General features: G+C 37.4%; 1 non-coding gene across 1 annotated transcript; it reads right to left on the reverse strand.

The window, feature by feature from the left end:
• Positions 1–9,207: 9,207 nt before the first annotated feature.
• On the reverse strand, positions 9,208–9,314 carry LOC137945065 (small nucleolar RNA R71). The gene has a single exon (XR_011110886.1). It is a non-coding gene; the product is annotated as a small nucleolar RNA R71 (small nucleolar RNA).
• Between the last annotated feature and the right edge of the window lie 1,473 nt (positions 9,315–10,787).

Raw genomic sequence — 10,787 nt, forward strand, 5'->3', positions numbered from 1 at the left:
TTGTTATTAAATTCAGGTTAAGTCATGGGGTATTTTTGTAATTTTTGCATCAAGTTAATTGGCCAAATCTTGGCCCACTTGTATGCGTCCCTTCCTTGGTTTATAAGGAGGACAGAAACTTGAAATGAGACAATCAAAGTTCAATAGACTAGTTAGAATTCATGTCCTCCCTTGGAGCTCCACTCCCCTCATGCCCTCACTGACCTTCTCTCTCTGAAATCACCAACAACCAGTTGACGTTCAGAAACTACAACACCTCTTTCTTCATCTTCAACACTAGAACCAAGAGGGGAACGTCTTGTGACACGATCCATGGCAAGAGAACCTAACAGTAATCATCCACAAATATAAAAAAATACTTAGATTGAGATATATTTGGGACATTAACAGGTCCTCATACATCTAAATTAACTAAAGTTAAAGGACTAGAAGCAATATTGTTTTGCCTTTGTTGAAAAATTGATCTATGATGTTTCCCAAGCTCACAAAATTCACATGACAATTGTTAAATTGAATGAAAAGAAGGAAATAAAACTTTTAAAATTTGCTAATGAGGTATGGCAAAGCCTTTTATGCCATTTGAAAGCCTCTTCTATTATGGTTGTTGCTACTGGTGTCAATATTGTAGGGTCCATATAGTAAAGGCCCCCTCTCTCATGGCCGACACCAATTACTTGTTTTGTCTTGTTGTCCAGAAATACAAAATGAGATGGAAAAGAGGTAACCAAACAATTTAGTCTTTTGGTCAATTGACTCACTAACATGAGACTAAATGAAAATAGAGGGACAAATAAAACATTAAAAAGTGAAAATGATAGTGAAATGGTGGATGTACAGGTACCTTGAATCCAAGTATGTGATCCATCTGCAATGGAAACTAAGTGATCTAAAGTGCATGGTGTCACAGAGGACAAATTTTCAATTTTACCTAAGAGGTGCCCAATGGTTCTAGAATCAATGATCCAAGGTGAATTTCTAGACTATGAGAGAAAGGAATATGTACCAGCTGTAACAACTGCAGCGGTCGTGTTGCTTTGGGGAGCAGCCATCATACTTTTAAAACTTTTGAAACAATTCTTGATCCTTTCCTGATAGAGTCAATCTTCCTTTGGAGGACTCTGATGGTGCTTCACTATTGGTAGAAGTAGTAGAGGTTGATGCTTGATTGACCTTGAAGTAAAGTGGTTTGCATGTAGGTTCCAACAATTTTCCACCAGATGTGTCTTGAGCCTACGAAATGTACACTTCATTTGCTAACCACCAGTGTTAGAAGTAGGAGCATTCCCACCTCTACCTCTTACTCTGCCAGGTGTCTTCCACTTCTTCATTTACCTCTACCGGAACCTTCATTATTCCCTCTCCCTTGGGAAAACACAACTAAGTTTTCCACTTGTCTGGTTGACTATTGGACTCCTTAACTGGAATCCATAGCATGGTTGCACATACATCATTAAAATAAGTAAAGCTAAGTACATGTGACTTGGAAACATCAAAGTAGGGTGGTAGATTTGCAAGACATATAGTTGAGACCAGGTCTTCCCTCTATTTTTCCCATGTGGCAAAATCAAGTGCATATGGTTGTGTAACCTTCTACTCTTGTAGAAATCCTCTAAATAGGGCAATGTACTCATGAAGATTGTCTTTACACTTTCTATTGGACATCTCTTGAAAAAATTCATAAATCTTTTGTAAACTATCAGGGGTAGAATGAGAATGCAAAATGTCATATTTTTATCCCTTAATGTTTAGGATTTTATAATTATTTTGTGCCTAAATATACTCATTATTCTTATATTTTGATTTAGGATGCAAATGGAGACATTAAGTGCAAAATTGGGCGATTCTGGATAGTTTTGACATTGCTTCGTAATCTGGGCATAACTCTCTCATCCGATCTCTGATGGAGATGATTCAAGATGCTATGGAACGCTAAGTAAAATTTCTAAAATTTTATTGTTATAAATTTTGAGAGATACATGGTAAATCTAGGTCAAACCCGGATTGAAGTCACCCCACATGCATTGTGACCCAGACCGAATGCACGAAAAGAAAAACCCTAAATCGGGAGAAAGAAGGGGAATAAAAAGGAGGAACAAGGAGAGTTCAGGAGGGCGCCCCCTCTTGGTCTCTTCTCCAGCTTTTCATCTTCTTTTCTCTAGTTTTTCCCTCAACTTTCTTCATGGCCCTACGTGGCTAAACTTTTAGACTTGCTCAAAGGAAATTGAAGTCATCAGAATCAATACAACTATGAGATCTAATTTGTTTTCATCATTCAATTTATGTTTTGAGTATTTGATGTTCTTCTGTAATTTTATTTCATGATTGTCTCATTAATTACTAGGAGGCCTAATAGTTTATTACTCATTGCAATCTACTGCTAGGTTAGATATCAAATTTTTAATTGTTTGATCCCTCTAACCTGTGAAGCAATCGAGATTTGATGATTTGCTGCGTCAGGAATTATTAGATCTTGAGAAGAACATTGGACTAAATTAAATGCAGCCGCTTGTGCTTGTGTTGCTTACCTTCATTGATTTCTCTAATTCTTAAGGCTGCTGCTAGATTAAACTTTTGATTTTTAGGACACCATGAATTTAGCTCATGAAGAAAAAGGGAAAGAAATTCATTGGAAGAAAACTGGTGGAAGAAGGGTTCTGGATTTTTTTTTAACCCTCCTCTTGAAGCTCTATTTAAAGATTTATGAAACTACCGTATTACAATAATACCCCTGAACTTAAGGTTTAGAGTTTAGGGTTTTAACCTTGGAACTTTAACTTAATTACGTCAATTCCATCTCTATGAGATGACTCTTTATTTGCCATCCTGCCATCTTGTATGTGGGCCTATGGGCCTTCTCCTTGATTTGTGGGCCTTGAGCCCTTCTTCTCTTCTATATCTCTTGGATGCATGAGTCTTCCTTGGTCTTATGGGCTTGGGCCCATCTTCTAATTCACTTGGATATGTGGGTCTTCCTTGGTCATGTGGGCTTCGGCCCTGTCTTCCAACACTCCCCCTCAAGCTGGGTGAGAGAATAGCATGAACTTCAAGCTTGTTGCAAATGATGTATAAAATCTTTGTATAAAATGGCATATCTTCCAATATGCCTTCATCTTCCAACACTCCTCCTCATGCTGGTGCTCTCGTTCATAAGGCCCAGCTAGTATAATATCAGTGAGAGTAAATCACTCCTAGCCACTAAGACATTGCTCCATACTTCAGTTATAACTCATGTTGGATGTAGGGCACTCTCCATCTTCCGTAGGTAGTGTGTCTATCGGCATTGCTCTGAAGTGTCCATCTCCACCACTGTGTCCCTCCACAGGACAACGACTTTGAAGTGGTAGATTAATATATGATATTAATGGGGGGGGGGGGGGGGGGGGGGGGGGGGGGGGGGTAACATAAATATAATAATAAGTTCATCCGTCATGGACTTCCAACACAAATATTTTTTACGGGGATGAAGTTCCTCCATCATGGACTTCCAACGACAAATATTTATGATATTTTTTACTACGATGAAGTTCCTCCATCATGGACTCCCAACCACACAAAAATTTGATATTTATGACGAGGATGAAGTTCCTCCGTCATGGACTCCCAACCACAAATAATTTTGATATTTTTTATGAGGACATAAATAAATAATGGCATGAGGCTACCTCTTCTTCAGTAATAATGTCTCATAAAAAGAGACACAATAGCAGTAGCTGAAGTGGGCTTGGGCCCATTTAACATGAACCACAATAATCCTCGTAAAATGACCCATGAAATAATCCAATGCACATTTCTATTCTAAATAATATGCTGACCAAGGAATAATCTGTCAAAGCTTCAAAAATGAGTTATTTAATTATGCTAGGACTTATCTTTATGTGTTAGAGTTTGGGTGTAATTGGGACAAATGTAGTTTTATTGTAATTGGACTCTACTTCCTTCCTCTATTATAAATTGAGGTTCAATGAAGTCAATGAAGTATTTCTCTTTTCCATAAATTCAACATGGTATCAGAGCAGGGTCTATGAGTTGACTTGATCAACCCATAGAGATAATGAGATCCTTTTCTCTAAACCCTATACCCTAAGTATAGGTTTGTAGTTTTTTTTTGTCACTACACCCATAGATTTCTTTACATTTTTTTAATCTATATTGAGATTTTCATATTAAAAATTATATATTGAAGGAAAGATATTTGTGTCTACTTTCTACGAAAAAATGAATTTTTCCAATCAGAATTATCTACAAAGAGATATCAATATTTGAATGAGAGTACATCAGATTACAAAAGAGGTTCGAGCAGCAGCAGAAAGTTTCAACTTCCGAGGCATTTTATGCTATCAAGAGCAAGACTTTATATAGAGATATATAAAGTCTATTCTGTAAGTCTATTCTCTTATATTTTCAACCAAATTTCAACCAGATTTATCTACAAAGAGAAATCGGTATTTGAAGAAGAGAAGTTCAGATTGAAAAAAAGGTTTGAGCAGCAGCAGAAAGGTTTATCTTCCAAGGTATTTTATGCTATCAAGAACGAGACTTTATATGGAGAATTATGTATCAAAAGAAATATCTTTAAGTATATTTTCCTACCAATTCAACCAATTCTTGATATGAGTTTTTTATAAAGAGATATTGATCTTGGAAGAGTCAATGGTAATGCTGGAAAAAGAAGAAACAATGCTTAGTTCGGCCAGATGACAGAGACCGAAATATATCAGATTATTTATCTTCTAAAAATTATATTTTGAAGTGAAGTTATACTTGGATGAAAGGTATTTAAGTCTAGTTTAATAAGGCTAAAATTTCATGTCAATCTGATCTATATTTAAAGATATATTTTTTTTTGAAGAATCAAAGATCATGCTGGTATTCTGTTGTATTAAAAAATTCGAATTTATGCCCTTTGTTTTGCGTCACTGTTTGAGTTGCTATATCAGGAAAATATCTCACTTCTCCATGGTTTAAGGGCTTATTACTGCATCTATATTATTTGGCCTTATTGCTACATATATGATTTTTGGTTCAAGCTGGAATCACTGCCATTACCTCCCAGCTTGAGGAGGGGAAGTAGAAGAAGTACAGGGAAGAGGTATTTTATTCTATATGTTGTGGATAAGTTTATGTGACCAAAATATTCAAGAAAGGGGAAGCACAAAAGATGAAGCTTATGAATCAAATAAAAAATATTTATATCTGATTATGATAATTTCATGGGACCTTCTACAAGGTTTATTATTTTGGTTCACGTTATATGTGTTGGAAGATGGTAGGGTTACATTACAGTTGTTGCTATTATGTCTCTTTGGATGAGACATTATTATTGAAGAAGAGGTGGCCTCAGTACCTTTTCTCATACAATAATTTATTTTACTCTCAAAAATATCACAGTTGGGACACCATAAGAGTCAGTGCCAAGATTGGGACACCATGAAAAATTTAACTGTCAAAAATATCACGGTTGGGATACCATGAGGGTTGGTGTCCGGATTGGGATACCATTATAAATAAACCCACAACCCCCCTATAATGGCTTTTATTACTCCTACCACTTGAGAGTCGTTGTCCTGTGGAGGACACGGTGGTGGACACTTCAGAGAAATGCCGATAGACACACTACCTATAGAAGACGGAGTGTGCCCTACATCCAGCATTAGGACTAGAGTATGGAGCAATGTCTTACTGGCTAGGAGTGATTTTTACTCTCACGTATATTATGCCACCAGGGCCTCATGGAAGGACGCAACAACGTGAAGGGGAAGTGATGGAAGATGAAGGCATATTGGAAGATGTGTCATTTTATAAAAAAAGATTATATACATCATTTGTAGCAAGCTGGGAGTTCATGTTGTTCTCTCACCCGCAGCTTGAGGTGAAGTATTGGAAGATAGATCCAAGCATACACGACCAAGGAAGACCCACATATATAAGAGTATTATAAGATTATCCACACGACCAAGGAAGGCCCACAAGATGGGCCCAAGCACATAAGAAGTAGGACCCACCACGATTACCACAAGCTGGCATCCTTATCACATAAGTTGAAAGATCAAAAAGGACTCACAAAAGCATCTTTATCTTATGGGCACGTCCTAGAAGAGTTCTAGTTTTGAGTTATGTTTATCTTTTATCTATATTGAGTTATTTAATTATGCTAAAACTAATCTTTAAGTGTTAGAGTTTGGGTGTAATTGGGACAAAGGTAGTTTTATTGTAATTGGACTCTACTACCTTCCTCTATTATAAATTGAGGCTCATGTACTCTGATTATAATAAGTCAATGAAGTATTTCCTTTGTCCATAAATTCAACAAGAAACATGAAATATTTGAATAGTGTCATCTTCTTCTCCAAGGCGCTGAATGGAGATAAAAAATCATAGCCAGCGATAAACAGCAAGAACCAGAAATAGTCGGTGAAGGAATTTCTGAAATCAATAGGCTCATCTTCCTCCCGAAGCGGCACCCCAGCTGGTGCAGGAAAGGCTAGCAAAAAATAATCTATCTTCGCAAGTTACGGAAACAGTAGAGGACCAGCGAGGAGATTCTAAACCAATAGAGTCGTCGTTCAGAAATGGCAACACGACAGGATACAACCATGAGACTCTCCACAAAATAGAGATAATAGCATTGGAGAGCGATCTTATAAAAATGGCAACATTTTTTGGCTGGACTCGGGCAAGTCCGGGTCTCGATAGAATAGAGTGGCCCGAAAAATTATAATTGGTTTCCTAACTTAGGAACCAATTTAAATCGGTCATAGTGCTTCTTCTCCGAAGAGTGGAAAATCAGAGCTTTTTGGGAGGCAACTTTCTAGATTAGAGCAATGAATGAAAATTGATTGGAAACCCTCCCAGATAGCAGCGTGATAGAACCAGACTTTTTCCAACAATATTTTTTGAGAAAATCAAGAATGTCCAGAGAGCAACTTTGGACAAGCAGAGACCGGATAGGCAAGATCAAGCCAGCAACAATCTGCCAAACAAGCTCCAACCAAGCAGGATATATGGCAACTTGATATATGCCAACCAGAATATCAAACCAGAGGACGATGACCAGAAACGAAGTTGCCTCTACTGCTGGAATGATTTGGAATGAAGGAAAGTTTCCAAGGTAATTCACTAAGATAAAGTTCTTCAGGCACCATGAGAGTGCTTGCAGACTCTCTTCACCATCATTCACCGCCACCAAAAACTTCTTCTCCTTCCCTTTGCCTCATCCATCATAACCGACCCTTCATCTCAAATCAGTCTAAACATTAAACTCTCTCTGAAGTCTGAATTGTGAACCCCATTTTGCTGGCTGTTGTAATGGGTTGAAGGTGACTGCTGTTTACATAGACATGGCAGGTGGGTATTAAGCTTGCTACTATGGTAAGGGTTGGGTGAAGAGCATTCTTTGTGATGGTAATTATCCCCACTGAGACTCTGGATAGAGAGTAAAATCGGAGCCATGTAAGAAACTCAGAATAGATGGAGATGTAAAATATTGGAAATTGGAAGAAGTAATAAAAATAATAATATGGGAAAAAACCGAAGGAGAATGAATCCTGAAAAAAAAAACCTTAGTCGGAATCCTGAAAATCAATGCTCTGATACCATGTTGATTTTTAGGACTCCATCAATTTAGCTCATGGAGAAAAAGGGAAAGAAACCCATTGGGAGAAAACTGGAGGAAGAAGGGTTACAAACTTTTTTTAACCCTCCTCCTAAAGCTCTATTTATAGATTTATGAAACTACTGTATTATAATAATACCCCTTAACTTAGGGTTTAAAGTTTAGGATTTTAACCTTGGAACTTTAACTTAATTACATCAATTCCATCTCTATTTGATGACTCTTTATTTTCCATCCTGCCATCTTGTATGTGGGCCTATGGGCCTTCTCCTTGATCTGTGGGCCTTGAGCCCTTCTTCTATATCTCTTGGATGCATGGTCTTCCTTGGTCTTATGGGCTTGGGCCCATCTTCTAATACACTTGGATATGTGAGTCTTCCTTGGTCGTGTGGGCTTGGACCCTATCTTCCAACATAAACCTTTTGCGTTTGTCTTGGGTTGTTTAGTAGTTAGGGTTAACTGGATCACTTGTTTTCTAATTAACTACAAAAGGAGAGATAGAAAGATAGTTCCAATGGTGAATACTCAAGTGTGAATTGATATGTGCTTGCATCGATGATCAGTTGTGAAATTCCGATGTTGGATGTTGACTTAGACCAAGGTTTGTTCTTTTGATTGATTTTGATTCTTTTAATTTGAATTGTTTCTAAGTTGTTTTTCTTAAAAGTGTTTTCGTTATACTCAAACCCCCCCATCCTTGTTCACCAAGCATAGAAGTAGACTAATCACTCTTCGTGGGATAAATCCTTACTCGCACTACTACATATATTTTTAGGAGTATAGGTTTTATTTTTGGTTGCCTGCGACAGCACACCAAATTTTGGCGCCTTTGCCGAGGAGTGATTCTAGTTGATTTTTGTGCTTCTTGTGATCATTATTTAGTTCTAGAAATTTTTGAAAAAAAATCGTTAATTTTTCCTTGTTACGGTTTTGGCAAATTTCTGACTCCGAATCCAAATTCCACAGTTTTCTAGGGTTTTTAGAATTTTTATTTTTTTCCTTATTCTATATTTTTCCTGATTTGTTTTTCATTTTTTATTAAAGTTCCCTTGATTGTTTATGACAGTAAATCGATCTTCTAATCAAGGTGATTTGCAATGCAACCCAGAAATAGAGAGAACTTTGTACAGGTTAAGGAGAGAAGCTCGGAGGAATTCTAAAGAGAATGATCTAGTTCTTGATTCCCCATTTGATAGCGAATCTGATTTAGAGGAGGAAGAAGTCATGGCTGGAAATTAAACTTTGAAAGAGCTTGCAACCTCTGATTTGAATCAACAATCCTTATGCATAACATTCCCCACTTTAGATGTTACTACTACATTTGAATTAAAATCTAGACTAATACATCTCTTACCCACTTTTCATGGTCTTGCAGGTGAAGACCCTCACAAGCATCTAAAGGAATTTCATTTGGTATGCACGAGTATGAAACCCACGAAGGTGATTGAAGAGCAAATTAAATTATGACTTTTTCCATTTTCTTTGAAGGATTCGGTTAACGATTGGCTCTATTATCTACCCTCTAGGAGTATTACCACATGGGATGAGATGAAGAGACTGTTTTTGGAAAATATTTCCCAGCTTCAAGGGTGGTCAACATTCGAAAAGAAATTTGTGGTGTAAGGCAGCATAACGGAGAGTCCCTACATGAATACTGGGAACGTTTCAAGAAATTATGTGCAAGCTGCCCCCATCATCAGATTAGAGAGCAACTTCTTATCCAGTATTTCTATGAGGGCGTTCTACCCAATGATAGTAGCATGATTGATGTTGCAAGTGGAGGAGCTTTGGCGGATAAAACTTTTGAGACCACAAGAAACTTGATTGCAAATATGGCGGCCAATTCTCAACAATTTGGCACAAGGCTTGGTCTTCCATCTAAGAATGTTAATGAGGTAAATATTTTCTCCCTTGAATAACAAATTGCGAGTCTAATTTCTCTTGGTCGTCAAATGGCTATAGGTAATATGCAAACAGCGAAGGCTTCTGGGATTTGTTCAGTACTAGGGCATCCAACTGATATGTGCCCAACTCTTCAAGAGGAACCCACTGAGCAAGTGAATGCGGCGGGTGGTTTTCCTTGACAAGCCTAAACGAAGTATGATCCCTATTCGAACAAGTATAACATGGGATGGAGGGATCATCGCAATCTTAGTTATGGGAATCCACAAGTTAATAAGCCCAGGACTTAAAATCACCCAAGTTACCAACAATATAAGCAACCATATCCCCCAAGACAATAATCGGGCCAAACTTCCAATTCTGGTATGTCTTGAGAAGATATTGTTAAGTCTCTTGCACTAATACTTTGCAATTTTAATAGGAGATGAAACAATTTTCACAAGAGGCAAGGGCCAGTATTCAAAGTTTGGACAGTCAGATGCGCCAAATGGCAACCATAATTAGTCGGACAGAGGCACAAAGTTCTAGAAAATTACCCTCTCAAATGGTAGTAAATCCAAGAGAAAATGCAAGTGTAATCTTTTTTAGAAGTTATAAAGAGGTTGAGATTCTGGTAAAGGCAGCCCCTACATCAACGGAGCAAGGAAAGGAGAAAAACATCTTTGCAGATAGGAACGTTCCTAATGATGATGACGTACCTAAGCGTAAGTTTCCACCTCTTTCTGATTATAAACCAGTTCCTTCTTTTCCTCATGCTTGGGCAAATTGTAGAAAAGATGAGAAAATTAAATATTTCACTTTTAGGTGTTATTAAACAAGTGCCTCGTTATACTAAATTCCCGAAAGAACTGTGCACAATTAAGAGGAAACAAAAACTTAAAGGATGTTTATTATCCCTTGTACGTTAGGTACCACCGGCTTTGAGAAGGCCATGATAGATTTAGGAGCTTCGATTAATGTCATGCCATATTCTATATATGCTTCTTTGAAACTTGGACCTTTGAATAAAACTGGTGTTGTGATTCAATTGGCTGATAGATCCAATGCCTATCCCAAGGGCGTAGTTGAGGATGTTCTTGTGCAAGTTAATGATTTGATTTTCCCTACTGATTTCTATGTGCTTGATATGGAAAATGGTGACCACACTGCTCATATTTTGTTAGGAAGACTATTCCTAAAGGCATCCAAGACTAAGATAAATGTTCATAATGGCACACTTACCAAGAAATATCCTGGTGATGATAATCTTGTTTATTCTATTGAGTGATTGATC

The sequence above is a fragment of the Aristolochia californica genome, unplaced genomic scaffold (assembly GCF_029961685.1).
Source record: "Aristolochia californica isolate CCGP_79_NKW_82.1479 unplaced genomic scaffold, dmAriCali1.0.hap1 SCAF_11, whole genome shotgun sequence".
NCBI classification, from domain to species: Eukaryota; Viridiplantae; Streptophyta; class Magnoliopsida; order Piperales; family Aristolochiaceae; genus Aristolochia; species Aristolochia californica.